This window comes from Grammomys surdaster, unplaced genomic scaffold, assembly GCF_004785775.1.
Source record: "Grammomys surdaster isolate TR1022 unplaced genomic scaffold, NIH_TR_1.0 130, whole genome shotgun sequence".
NCBI lineage: Eukaryota > Metazoa > Chordata > Mammalia > Rodentia > Muridae > Grammomys > Grammomys surdaster.
In genome coordinates, this window is record NW_021604588.1 from 22,741,363 (window position 1) to 22,756,611 (window position 15,249).

The following is a 15,249-nucleotide window of genomic DNA, read 5'->3' on the forward strand; positions in this document are numbered from 1 at the left end:
CAGCTCTGTGTGTGAACTGTGAAGTGCATGCACACTGCAGCTCTGTGCTGAATGACATCTTTGCATAGGACTAAATTACAAGTGTAGCTTATTTTCAAAAGGAGACTTCTGATTAAAGAGAATCGGGGGAGAACTGACAAATGTTTTAGAGATCTCTAGGACAGTGCAATTCTTAGTCTCTATCAACCACATGCACACTTGGTACAGACCTAAGAGCACAGTGAGATGGTGAGAGAGCAGGCAGGTTCCCAGGGCAGTACTGGGTATAGGGAAGGACCTATGTGCACCCTTCCACAGTGAGCAGGCAGGTTCCCAGGGCAGTACTGGGTGTAGGGAAGGACCTATGTGCACCCTTCCACAGTGAGCAGGGAGGTTCCCAGGGCAGTACTGGGTGTAGGGAAGGACCAATGCGCACCCTCCCACAGTTTCCACAGACTCAACACTCCTTGTTGAAGGAGTGAAGGCTTGACATGAGTCTCGGAACTCTTCTGGAACATGTGAGTTATCTGAGACTCTACAGGTTACATTTTGCTCCCACCCTCTCTCATGCCCGGCAACCCTTAGGAGACATACTCCTTGGAGGCTGTTTCAAAGCTACAGCACCCCCTCCTCCACACACAGAGCCACTGTCGTCTTCAGAGGAGTGATCTTAGAAATGCTAGCCAGGATGTGTGTTCCCAGAAGCCTCAGAAAAACTGTGAAGAAATGGTCACAGGCCTGCCCATCAAGTACAGCCCTTGGTATATGTCCTTCCAATCTACAGGACAGGTCACTCGGTTTCCCTATCAAAATCCCCACACAGCATCTCACTGGCCGTTCAATAACATTTAATGTCCTGCTCAATCAGCCACGTGCACGTACTCAGATCTCCATGTAGGGCCTCAGCCCATCCCGTCACCCAGTACGAACACAGCAGCAGCATAAACGACGCTCCGAATTGGCCCAAATGTACAGACTCTGACACATACTGTTAAATAGTGAAAATCTAAAACAAGTTTCCCCATCAGCATCCTTAGTGAATACGGTTTTTTTCCTCTGTTCCACTTCTTTATGTATAGAGTAGCCAGCCAGCCTTATGTTGTTACTTAGTTTTATCAAGGTTTTACCTGTTCAGAACTCATGACCAAAAATAACAGGTCAGTCACCCCTTTAGAGCATGCCAGCAACGCTCTGCACCATGTGCAGACACTGTTGTACTAGCTGAACGCCACGGCGATGGGGACAGCAGCCGCACAGCAGCCCACATTGTGGTCAGGATAACTAGGCACTCTATGTACGGAACATGTGTCATTGTCAATCATTCCACACTTCCTGACATCTGACAGAGAACTTATCTGGATGGACTAAGTATGAAGAGAGACACCATCTCTCTGTGAGTAGCAGGGGATGCAGAGCCAGCCAGCTCAGAGAATACCCACCTTAGAGGATGCCTCTTAGGATCTCACAACTTGTCTAAGGAGCTCCAGACTGGAAACATGCTGTCTCCCCACAGGGTTCCTTCTAAAGCCAGCAAAGGCTTGCTGAGGCAGGCCTGTCCCATTAATGTATCACAGTTTACACACACACTTTTAATGCAGCCTAGCTCATCCAGAGCTCAAGTTCTGCTCCCAGAGGACAGGTGGGAGGTGTGTGGAGTAAGAGTGCCAGACACAGGATAAATCTGAGACTGGAAGAATTTGGAAGAGTGGGAAAGAAGGACTCACTTTGAGACATAAGGTAAAATTGGCATTGCCTAACCCGGCAGATAGAAGAAGACTTCAAAGACCCAGAATCCTACTTCACTAGTCACCGGAGACACATGCCACCTCAGCAGTCAGAAGTCCCTGGGTGGAAATCCCAGGTACTTTATGAGACAGACCCAGAGGACGGGTCCTTCACTGTGCTGTGGAGTTGGCCAGCTATTCCTCCAAGATTGAGATTCGTCGGCTTCAGTGCTTTGAAATCCCTGGTCACATCATCCAGGTGTTTGACAGGTAGATAATTATCAATACAGCTTCAGCTGTGGACAGCAAGTGGGTGATGGCCCCCCCTGGGAGTAAAAGCAACTTCCTTTCTCACTTCTGTGTGCAATAGCTCCTCGGGACACACCACAGGCTCAGACACTCTGGCGACACTTGCACTGTGCCTGGAGCTGCTACTGCTACTGCCATCCTTCATTCCCCTCCTCTCCCTTTCCCCTGGTTCTCTCTCAGACACAACTAGCTCCATACTCTAAAGGCACCTGGGCCTTACACTGGTTCTCATCTCTATGACAAAGTATCTGATGTTACTCAAGGCACAACTTGCTTTGGCTCGCAGTTTGTAGTCTCCAGTCTAAGTTGGACAGCTTCCTGGTTTATGGTTCCAGAAAAAAAAAAAAAAAAACAAGAAAATCTGGCACAATGAAGCAAAGCTCTCACTTCATGGAGACCAGCAGGCTGGGGACAAGGCACACCTTGCCAGCACATGCCTTCAGCTACCCACTTCCTCTGCCAGGAAGCCCACTCACCTGCAGTAATACCATCAAATCAGCACTGTGTCAAGTGGTCACCCTGCTGACAAGATCAGCGTCATCAATCAAACGCTCACTTCCGGAAGCCCAGTCTACAATCATATCTTTGGCACACAGCCTCAGGGAACATTCCAGCCACCCGTGAGCCTGTGTGCAAGACTATAAAGGCCACCGTGTTGTGTTGTGCAGGTGCCTTCTGACCTGAAGGGCTGTCGATGACACCCACAGCCTCATTACTGTGTCACTGACGTCATAGCTGCTGTTCCTGGCTCTCCTAGGTGAGTCTAATCTACAGCAAAGAGTTAACTGTCCAGCAGCTGGGCAGCTGGAGTACTAGGGAACTATGTACTCACTGAACTGTTTCACAGGCTTTACACAAAATATCTCTTCTCGGAGTTGTCAGAATGCATGTTGGCTGTCTTTTTAATGGCCCTGAAAAAACAATTATTTCTTTTAATAAATTACATAAAACTTTTACTATATAAGATGAAATTACATGGCTATAAAGTAGCTGAGGTTTTCGTGGCTGTCTAACCCACTGCTCTGAAACTGTTTTACGTGCAAAATCTCAAAAATATTACAACTCCAGCACAGAGCAAGGGCACGGACTTCCACAGGCAGCTACAAGACAGTTGATCCGGTCACTGCAAGTCCGGCATGTGGCCAAGGAGGTGGCTCAGTGGATAAAAGTGCCTGTTGCTCACGTGTGGTACTTATGCAAGAGCCGGATGTGGTGGCTGACGTCATAACCCAGCACCCCATAGTGAGATGGGGGACACAGACAGGTCAGCCAGAAGCCCACAAATAAAGCAGCACTGGATACAACCCTACACACACTGTGCACTTTCCCTCACACTGAGTCAGAATTAACTCTTTAACGTAGAGAATGTAAGGGAATGCCACACATGGCGGTGGGGCTGTTTTACTCACACTGTGGCAGGGAAGCTGGGAATCCTTTTAAAACTAACTCTATTTGAAAATTCTTTGAAGTGTGTAAAAGGACAGTCTACCTACTTCAAATTGGTCTTCTGGTGCACCACACGCGTTAACTTCCTGTTTGGCTCAGCACCACCACTGTATTGGCAACCTCTAGGCTGGGCAGTGTCCTTGTTTCCACAAGTACAGGGGTCTCACAGGCACTGAGCAAAGTGACCAGGGAAAACACACTTCCCTCAGAAAACTATTTCTTAGGTCCTTCTCACAAAAACATGACGAGACAGCGACATCCGAGAATGAGGTTTTTTGTCTGGGCTCTGGTTGTGCTGTTCTACATGAGGTCAGCCATTTCTTCCCCTTCGTCTCCCTCCAGTGGCTTTAATCTTAGCACCCCAAAAGTGCTTTCAAAGCATTCATGAGCTGTTCTTATGACTTCTCCCCCCACTAATGTAGGCACCAAGGAGTGGAGAGCACCAAGGTGAACGGGTGTACTTCATCTCCATCTCTGTCCACTGCCACAACCAGCCACCGTGCCACCCTTCCACCCTCCCTCCCTCCCCTCAGCACTCACTCTTGGCCTGTGCAAGGAAGGTGCATCACTGTCTTCTCAGAGTGTGAAGACATAGAAGATGCTTGAATTATATTCCAGCTCACCCAGACTATGAGGCCACACAGTGTACGCCAACAGTTAACAAAACTTGACAGAATTACATTATACAATCCATTCCAGTTCCTAACTTCAGAACAGAATCTTAATTCCCACTAAAGATTCAACCGCCATGTTTCTTGGATATAATAGCAAAGACTGCAGTATCATGTATGTGGCGGCACCTTTGTCTGACTAGGGTTAACTGTCTCACAGAACTTCAACAAGCCACGGGGGTTTCAGAAAAACAATGTGGTCTTATCAACGCTGACCACCCAAGGCTTCCTAAAACATAGAATGAGAGTTGCTTAGCCCATGACTGCCAGTCTTCTGAGTCTCCTCCTTACAGCCAAAAGTGTAACACAGCGAGCCAGCTCTGGAGTCGGAAGGAATAGACGGGGAAGCATGGACCCACTTCTGAGCCTACGGTGGTAGCCTATGATCCCAGCACTCAGAGGCTAAGCAGAAAAATCCTGAGTTCAAGGAGCACCTGTTTACAAAAGGAGATCCTGCCCCTATCTACCCCCGCCCCTGAAAATGAAAGAACAGTCTCTAACTGTGTGGCAAGTGGCAAAGACCCCAAGCCAAGCACATTCACAGGCTTCAGGGAATCTGACAGACACCGGAGGCAAGAGCACAATTCCAGCATGCAGAGTCAGTGCCACCTTCACATCCTCAAGACAGGTGTGCAGCCCCAGAGCATGCAGTATCAACTAAGGGTGTGTCAAAGGCTCAAGTGAAAAATAAAACCAAAGAGAGAGCTAAAACTCTTCTGGAAGCCACACTTGAAAATTGAGAAAACCAGAAAATGCAGGTTAAACTCACCGAGGTTTTAAGTGAAAGCCACCTTCCTAGAAAGCCTCATGAGATGAATCAACCGTGTATTTTAAGTGCTGTAGTCTCCAACATCCCAAATTCAGAATTTATCTTTCCTTTAAAAGACATTAAATGCCTTCTAGGGACAATTCATAACCTCTCCTAGAAGCACGTTGCTCTCACTGGCTTTCTCTAAGACTGCAGGAGATCAATAAATTTGAAAATTTTTAAAGAGAATTGTACATGTAGAAAAATTCTACTTTAATTTAGGATAATTATTTAAGTCTTCCTCCTAGATAAAGGCATGGTAGCTCACAGCTGTAATTCCAACCCTTGGGAGTTAGTCGGAAGCAGGAGGATTCGTGAGTTGGAAAGGAATCTAGACTACATAGTGAGTTCCAAGTCATCTTGGGCTACAGTGTAAGACTCTCAAAAAGCAAACACACACACAACGCCATAACATCCCAGGCAGGCAGAAGGGCCACATATCTACACACCTATAGATTTCTGAATAGGCTACATTGTTCTCCACAGCTAAACTCGTAAAATGCATAAGTCTTGGACACTTCTTTTTCAGGTAAAAATAAAACTCAGTGAAAAGGCAGAAATTATAATAAAGTTTTTAAATAATAGTCCATTAAATCAACATCCACACACTCAAATAATGGCTCATCAGTAATATAACAAGCATGTATCAGACATGGCTCAGTTTTAAAGCCACAGACTCACACACTACATTAAAATGATAGCACAAGTACTCTTTGTAAAAAGAGGGAGAAATACAGATGATTTATGCTACAAGATCCTGCTCTGCAAATTGTAAAAATCAAAACCTAAGTGCCTGTCTTTGTGTGTGTGCACGCATATGTACATATCAGCACTGGCTACACTAAGTCTCTGACCTTGCCCGTGTGCCCATCAATGCTGACCACACTGCCTAAGTGCCTGACCTGTACACATGCACGTTAGTGGTAGCTACACTGTCTGACCTTGTGTGTGCATGGGTGTGTTTATGTCAGAGTTGGTTACACTAAGTGTCGTCTGACCTTGTGTGTGTGCATGTGTGCATGTCTGTGCATGTTAGTGGTGGTTATAGGTTGGACATTGAGAAGACCTCATATGTGTTCCACTTATTTTCTGAGACGATCATCACTGTACCCGGAGCTGTCCAGTTTGGCTAGACTGGGTGGCCAGTGTTCTCCAGGAATCTCTCTGACTACCCTAACCCAGTACTGGAATGAAGGAGGTGCTGCTGCATCCAGCTTTTTATGTGGGTGCTGGGAGTCCAAACACTGGTCCTGACTGGGCAGGGGGAACAGCAGCAACCAGTATCTGCAGCCCCTGAGTAACGAGCTCTTGGAAATACCAAACTCTCTCTTGGAAAAGCAAACAAAAACATGCCGCCTTTCAGGATCAAAGAGAAACTATATAAAAATAAAGGCAAAATTTCATTACCTTAAAATCAAGCACCATACGCACACTTGTAACTCTGTGTGTGTGTGTGTGTGTGTGTGTGTGTGTGTGTGTGTGTGTGTTTGTCAGAGCTTGGCATGTCTAAATTCTTGTAAATTTTTAAGTATTTAGTAAAATTTAAAATAGTCAAGATTTTGTAAAGTTTTTACAAGAAACCAGGCATCAGTAAAGCATGCACACAGTAAAGAAAGGTGCTTTAATAAAGCCATCTGTCGTCAGTGATACACGTGAGCCAAGGGAAGGGACATCTCTCTCCCGCTACACGTGTCCCTTAGCTAGTGCTGGGAAGCATTAGTCCCACGCTCCCACACACACAAGCTCTCCCTGCAGCATCTGCTGCTAATTGAAAAGGACTAGAATTACAAAATCCTAGTCAATTTCTCTCCAGCTCTTGCTGTGTGTAAAGATTTTCTATGCGGGGACTAAGCATTAGTCGTCCACTACAGCTGATGGCTAAAGACCAGAGAGAAGGAAACACACAGGAAAGCATTTTGTGTCCAGCATTATATGGACTCAACTGTGGGAAGAGGGACAGCCAAGCATGTCTTTTGTTAGCTCGGTACAATTCCACTCTATAAATACAACTAGCTGCCTGTGAAGGTCTATGAACATCCTAGTTAGCCGGGTGTATATCCTCTGTTGGGGCAGTCTCCTTTGATATAACTTCAAAAGTAACTGTCAATATTATACCAATTATGTCTTTATTTCTGGCTCCCGAGCATAGTTTCTGGGACACAGGAGGCACTTAATAAATGTGTGTTGAATACATAATCCAACTGCATCTTGTAACTCTGTTCATTCAAAACACTCAAAGTACCTACAAAGATCCTAGAATATCTGTTCTAAGAGCCACAATCTATCTCAAGTCCTCTGCACTTTTACGCCTTGTAGACTATGAAGTTTAAATGACACCTGATGTTCTCACAGTGGCAATGGCGGTGGGAGTCACACACTGTTAACTGCAGCACTGTTAGAAAGTTGATAGTGGCTTCAGCTAGGGAGTGGAGTGACACCTCTCACAGTAGCTGCCTCTAGGTGACATTTGCTCTGCTGCATGTGGCATGGGCCTCTGAAAAGTGCAAAGATTGACAAATGCCAGGCAGAAAGAAAGCTGGGCCAAGAGAGGAGTCCAGGGCTCCTGTCTCTGCTCACCATGAAGAGCCCAGCGCCTGATTTGGTACCTGATTAACACATTCTGACACCTGCTGAGTTCCCCTGGGACCACTGCTGTCAGATTTTTTTTAAAAAATGTTTTCAAAGACAGAATTATAAACAGACACACTACCTAGCTAAGCCCAGGGCATTACTTTAGATACAGGAAAAATACTTTCTTTGAGAATTAAGGGTTGAGACAGAGCCTTCTGACCATGTACTCATGACTCTCCCATCTCAGCCCTCCAGATGTGGGCAATGCAGGTGTGTGCTACCAGGTCCAGCTTACTTAAAAGCATTTGTTTTTTAAGTTCCCACAACTAAGACGAAATGTTACAAATGAAGCCACAGCAACATCGTGGAACTTACTGGCAATGCTAATGACTATACCTAAGGCTGTCTCTGAGCTACACCCTATTCCCCAGTCTTCAAATCTGAGTTTCATTACAGGTTTGAATGGATCCTCTAATATCTAAAAACAAAATTATCAAAGTTTAGCAGCTGAAATTTAAGTCTGAAAATTCACAGTTATTTATAGGGACCCCAGGTTCAAAGCCAGTTCTTCTGAACAGGTGAATGTTACCTGCCTAATGTTAACAGCATCTCCAAGGTGGCTCTTAATTCACAGACAGATGGACAGACAAGTAGGAACACCCACCTCTCAGCCATCCCTTTGAACACTGCCAGCCCAGCTGTCCATTCTGTAGTTCCCATGTTCTGTCATTGCTCCACTGCTTGTGCATGTGGCACATTTGTCAAGTGGGGCATACGAACAGTCTAAATGTTCAGATGTCCCCAGAGCCACGTGGCTCTAACCAGCTAGCATGCTGTCCGAGGACAACCATGGTAGCGCCTCACACTGTCCTTCCAGGGCACAAGGCACAGCCCTGCTTCCTACTTTTTTCTAATTCAGTGTGTGCTGTAGGATGAAAAACAGGATAGGACCACGGGCCAAATGGGCTGGCTCAGGCTAGGCTCCTCCCACTTACCTGGCCTGGATTTCCCCTTAGGGTGACCTGGCAACTATCTAAACTTTCCTGAATTACCCGCACAACTTGAGCCAAAATACTTTGGTTTCACTTGATTCAGCACTCTGGGGCCAAAAATTACTTGTTCAAGGAGTTTATAGGCATCACCTCATGCTGGTTTCTTGGGAGATGAACTAAGGAGCGGTTAGGTGCCATGTGGCCTCTGGATGACTGATGGTGATCTCTAATGCTACAGCCCTGCTTCCTCCCGCAGCCCATACCTCTAGCAGGAAAAACCAACAGCACGCTCCATTCTGCATTGAACATCCCACAGCAGCTCCGCTCTGAACGGCCATCGGGTGTCATGGTGCTCCCGACCAAAACCATTATGGTTGATGGATGAGAAAAAGGCTAACTAGAAACCGAGGATGACAGGCACAACATTCTCCCTCTGCTCTGCCGGGCTAGGCAGGCCAAGGCAGCACGCTCTGCTGTTAACAGAGCTTCTGCAGCCCCACCTGCCTTACCATCATTAACGTTTTAAAAACCTTAGCACTTCCAGACATCTGAAGGGAATATTTATGAAGAATTGCATAGGAGGAGTAAGCCCTGGATGTGGTACGCCATTAACTTCTTAAAACTTTAGCATTTCCAGACAGTTATGAGGGAAACATTTGTGAAGAATTGCTTAGAAGGAATAAGCCCTCAATGTGGCACGAACCAGACAAGATTTTATAGGAAACGGGGATATTGTTTAAATGAAAGCAGCCCCTCAAAGTCCTAAGAACTCAATGCTTAAGATTAAGCACTCTGGGCCATCAGGAAAGCTCAGGGTGGATAGCACTTGCTGCACACATATGAGACCCTGAGTTCAAGACTCCACACTCACTAAAAGTCAGGCATGGAGGAGCAGTAGGGTACAGAACAGGGAGAGAAACCCAGGGGTTCCCTAGCCAGGTCATCTAGCCCGATGGCAAGCTCCACATTCACGAAAGACTGTCACAAAAATAACATGGAAAGCAACAGAGAAACACACCAGACTGTGGTCTGCACACTCGAGTGGGCACATGTGCACACACACACATGCATGCATGCATGCATGCACGCACACACACACACACACGTGCAGGAGCGCAGGCACATGCACACACAATCCAAGATTCAGCCTTCTGCCTTCTCTGCTAATCAGAGTCGAACAGAAAGCTACCTGACTTCTTGATGACAGTACAGCACTTAGTCAGTTGCCTAACTGTCCCAAATCAAGTCCAGCATCAAGATAAGAAGCATGACTCTGCAGCTACTGCTTCCAGGACCTTTCCCCTGAAGACAATGCATACATAAGATCAGAAAGGAAGGGGGCTAGTGAAAACACCAACTAAATTAATCTCCTCTTCATGGTCCACAGTCTGGATGTTAAAGTCCCCAAGGGTCTGAGTGCTGAAGGGCTCGTCCTCAGCTTAGCACTACAGGAAGTCAAGGAACATTTAAGAGCTGGGGCCTCATGGGAGGGCTTTAGGTCATTGGGGATACATACTGAGGAAGATCTTGGGACTCAGGCATGAGGGGAATTCCTGGCCCCACCCATTCCCGTGTGCTATACAGCAACAGCTCCAACCGAGCCTCAACTAGAACCTCCAAAACTAAGAGCCAAAATAAACCTGCTGAGTCTGTCAGTTACAGACAGCAGTTACTGATGCTGCCCTCGCCACTGAAGGCCAGGCTGCATGGAAGAATACAGAGAGCGATGCTGCGCCTCACCTCTCCCGTGTGAGCCTGAATACCGGCCACCCTTACACAGCTTCTAATTCTAGGAGCTAACGAGTTTCTTCTCTTACAGGGCCCGGACATGTACAACTCTAAGATACTAAATGGCAGGAACTAAGCTCTTCAGTGTCCACCATCTCATCTTCATTCTCACTCTGTGGCCAGTACAAGAAGCATGACCTCAAGACACTGGGAACTTAGCTCGGTTAAGGTGTCAGGCCAAGTTAGGGTACGTGTGAGGCTCCAGGGTCCTTGTGAGCTGAGTCTGGGATAGACCCCAGGGCAACAGACCCTCAAGCCCTTCCACATCCATTCTTCTCTCTCCTTGGTGCCAGACAGGCTTCCCTGCCCGACAGGAAAGACTTCCGAAGACTTGCTGCCCTTTTGCTTCAGCATGGGGTGGAGTGCAGTGTGAAACCCCTGCTCTTTTCTGGAAACTGGACACTTGACTCTCCTTGAAAGAAATAGATTGCATTTACAGCAAGAACTGGAGGCAAAAGATAAAAGACACTTGCTGATTAGTCCAGAAAAACAGAAAACCACCTATGTACCAGGAACCTACTGATCGCTTTGCTCAAGGGCAAATTCTACCAAGCCTCAAATGAAGCTCTTCTAGGATTAGCTTTAAACACAGCCTTGCCTTCCATTCCTCCAGGAGGGAGAGGCCTGCCCTAAGACCATAGTCCTGTTTTCTGATTGTGTCCTCACAGTTTCCGAATACATAGCTTTATTTATTTTGTTCCCGTTTGCTGAAATCACTCTACAACTCTTAAATGCTCATATGTAAATAACCTCGATCCTTTAAGTAATTCTTATTATTCCTGTTGAGAATCTTTTGGAGCATTCTAAAGTGTCTGGCTTCTTCCTCTAAATGAGATTTTTTCTAATAAAGCCCTCATTTCCTACTATATAGTTTTATAAAAACTCTGCAGACATATAAGACATACTTTAAAAGTCTTCCAAGTAAAATCGTTCCTAGAACTCAATGTCAGGACTGTTAGGTGGGCTCTGCACTAGATGGACTTGAATTCTGATGAATCTTTGTATAAGAATCACATTGTATGATTGACATAGGTGGTTTTATTTCTTTTATTTCTTTTTTTTCTCCCTTCCCTTCTCCCTCTCACTCTGGCCCTGCTCACTCCAGCCTAGAGGTTTTATTTATTTATTATATGTGAGTACACTGCAGCTGTCTTCAGACACCCCATAAGAGGGCATCAGATCTGATTACGGATGGTTGTGAGCCACCATCTGGTTGCTGGGATTTGAACTCACAACCTCTGGAAGAACAGTCAGTGTTCTTAATTGCTGAGCCTGGTGATTTTATTTCTATTCAACAATCTACTTACTACCATGAAAAGGAGGCCTGAAAAATACTTGTCCAAGATCAATGCAAGTGTTAATGCCATGTCTGGGACAAACCATAAGGGCCTAGCAATTCTCAATGACATTGAAATCTCTAAATAGTAAGTGTCTGATGATCTCGACACACATTACTCTACTCCTGGGTTGAATTCTAGCTCTGATATAAAATCCTGACATACACTGCTGAGGACCACACTCACCACGAAAGAAGGAAGGAAGGGTGTTTATGGAGAAGGGCAGGAGAGACTACTCTCCCAAAAGTCCATATTCATGGACTATATATGACTAGTCAGTCTGAGGGACTCTCTGGGGAGTGCAGGACAGAGCGCTTGAGTGTCCTGCTCTACCCTGAATTCCGCAGACTGAACTGTTTCACTTTTCACCGTCAGCTGTGAGCTGTTTTCAAGTGTGAAATCGCCTAACAGAGGAAGCAAAGCTGCCATTTGACATCTGGGAGCGTGGAGATGAGGCTGCAGAGAAAGTATGTTAGTCCTCTTCAATTCATGCACACATTCACCTATAAATTCTCCAGTCTGATAACTATTCTGCAAGAAATGCCAATGTTAATTTCAAGTATTTAAAATTAAGGGTTCACGATGGGTTGAAAGTAACAGTAGAAAATACACAGGGACTTGTTTAAGGAAGGACAGGCGTGTGAGTGAGGGTATCAGCCTGATAACTAAGATGGAACCAATTCTGCTCATCTGAGCTAGCCTGTACACTGAATTTTCAGTCAGCCTTTGTATTTCTCATGGTTGAGAGTATAGGTTCTATTCCTAGCTGCCTTCGATGGAAAAAGATACTGCTATGGAAACATTAAGTACAGCCCTTGACATCGTATTTTATTTTTCTATTATACTAAAAATGTTGTAACAAAATTTATTCTATGCTACTAAGTGAGGAAATATTTCAAATCCTTGGGTCAAAAACCTGGTGGAGCTGTGGTTTCTATAGCATTAGAAATAAAATCTGAGTTACCACAAAACAAGCAAGTGCTCTAGAGAAAAGTAAGCAGTGCCCTGGCTTCTGATCCACCACTTGTCCCTGCCTGTGTGGGTCTACTCAGTGCTGCACACCCTCTGCCTACCTGGCACATCATGGCCCTGCTTTTCCTCTTTCTCCCCGACATTCTGTGTGTCTGTGGTATGAAAGGAAGCCATTTACCATGAGTGATGCTTATTTAATAAAAACCTTGCTAGATAATTGAAAGATACAAAATGAAGCTGAAAGGTCTGACTTTGAGAACAGGGCTAAGTCTGCTCTGCAAATTCGTATTCTCAAGATCTGCTTGATGGCCCCGCAGCTGCAGCCATTTTATGGCCGGCTTTTCCACAGACACACACAGACAGAGCTCCGTGGGTTTTGTCTTTGTGTTGCTAGATCTCTTTGCTTTAACATAAAAGGCAACTTTCTTTTTTTAAGTTCTTAGTTTTATTGCAGAAACTTGTGAGCCCTAGACGCCTTCGTAGCCATGGCTGGAGGTTTGTGGCTTTAAATCTAAGATCACAAAGTTGGCAGAAGCAATTCTTAGACAACAGAAGGTGAGCATTTGCATTTCAAAATTTATCTATCTTGCTTTTCCCCTCAATTAGACCAAAACATGTTGATTCCCAGGTTTCTGCGAGTGTTTTCTGGTCTGAACTTATTTATAGAACAGAATAATGGCCCCCCTGCTAGTCTGGCATTTGCTCAAGTTTCTGTCCATGTAAATCGAATCTGTTACTGGAAATTTTTCTCAAAATATCAAGGCACATCATCCACAAGATAAAAGGATACAGTGATAGTATAAAGTACAGGCAGGTGGGGGATGTTTTTTGAACAAACAGATGATAAGGATCCTGGGAGGGAGGGAGGCAGGGTCAGGCCACACTGGATAAACAGAGGGCAAAGCTCCACTCAGCACCCTCTGGACTTCACTCTCTAATCAGACAGCAGAGCTTTGGCTTTAGTGACTATCTCAGTAGGGCTCAGGTCACAGTTGGGGAGGATGGGGCAAATGTGGGAGCGGGAAATTGCTGCCAGGGACTCTATTTACCTTCTGCTGTGTGGTCACCGTCCACTGGGATGCTGGCACATTGCCACTGCTCTCCCCCACTGAGAAGGAAGACTATCTACTCACAGGCAGAGCCTTTCGGTTCTAAGGGATGCTTTGCAGCTTGAGACTCCGGCCCCTTTAAGATTACAAGGTGAAGGCTCTGCCTCTCTAGGTTTGAGGTCCTGTTAACAAGAAAGAGGGACCTACTTTTCTGAGTTTCTCCTTGTTGCTAAAGTTGATCTACCCAAGGGTTGGAGGAACGACCCCTGTTGCTCATGCACAGAGCAGCTAAGCTGCTGGAAGGTGCAAGTCTCTCATGCAAACAATTACAACAAAGCCTCTCTTTAGACTACAGTTTGGCTGGATTTTTTTCCCCAAACGCTATGAAGGACAACCTGGAAGGGGACTTCAGAAATTGAAGAATCCATTAATGGTGTACTGCCACCTGCTGGTCAAACATGAGGAGTGGCATTCCCAGAGAAAAGAAGTCAGGACTTGGAAACTGATGAACATGGAAAATTGTTAAACTTGGAACAGTAAACTTAGAAACTGGTAAACTCAGGACGAGAAACTGAGAGCTTGTGTGGAATAGATTTATCCCATCATGTAGAAACGCTCAGATGGCAAACAGCCCAACAGTCACTGTTTAGGACAGAAGCATGTGGCCACAACACCCAGCACCAATCTACATGGCACACTGGATCCCACTTCAGGACAGAACACACTTTACTCACAGGCTCTTCCAAATTTAAAGTGGACTCTAAAACCTCCAAATTCACCGTAGTTACCAAATATACCCGTGGTAGCTGGAACCTAAAGTGTTAGTTCCTATCAAATTAGAAAGTGGCAGCAGTGACCGAAAGAGCAGGCAGTTTCTACAATGTTTTTGTTACTCATTAACCACATAACAGCACTGGCTCACAAGTACTTGTCTGGAGGAAAGTTTGGGAATTTGCATTGGGTTGAAACCCTGCCATTCCTCAGCCCAGCAACTCTTAGCAAGAAAAGTTTTCCCTAAAAATAATAAAGCCCTTTCATTCCTAGTTCTCACGGTATCCTGTGGAGCTGAGCTGAGCAGGGTGAGCAGCAGCACAGCGCTAAGCTAGCACAAGCTAAAGCACCAGTGGGGCCTGTCCACCCATCGGCCTGAGATGCTGGCAGCCAGCGGGCAAGGGAGGAGTACACGCTGCTCTTTTCTGAGACTCAGTGCTCAGCAAAGGTGAGCAGGCTGTGGGTTTAAACTGAACGGCCACAGACATACATCTGTAATGTTAAAAATAAAAAGCAGACCCACATCTTAATAAAATTTAAAATCTGCCCATGTGGAGAGGCTTAGGGGACACAAGGCCTTCCTTAAGACACTTCGAAGAACACAATGAGTTTCCAGAGACAAATAAGTGCTTTTATCAAGAGCAGCGAGTGTGCACAAGTGTGTTTGCACACCCATACATACATCTTTGGCACCATACAGCTCGATCCCCTACTTTTCTTCCTTAGGGCTGAAGTGGTGAGTAGACCCAGCGAGTGTGTGAGCCGCTAATGAAAACACAACTGGCAGAGAGAGAGAGAGAGAGAGAGAGAGAGAGAGAGAGAGAGAGAGAGA

The 15,249-nt window shown here is 45.7% G+C and overlaps 1 protein-coding gene across 2 annotated transcripts in view; it reads right to left on the reverse strand.

Annotated features, from left to right (window-relative positions):
* Rps6kc1 (ribosomal protein S6 kinase C1) overlaps nt 1–15,249 on the reverse strand; it is a 138,111-nt gene that overhangs the window by 11,491 nt on the left and 111,371 nt on the right. The window lies entirely within an intron of this gene.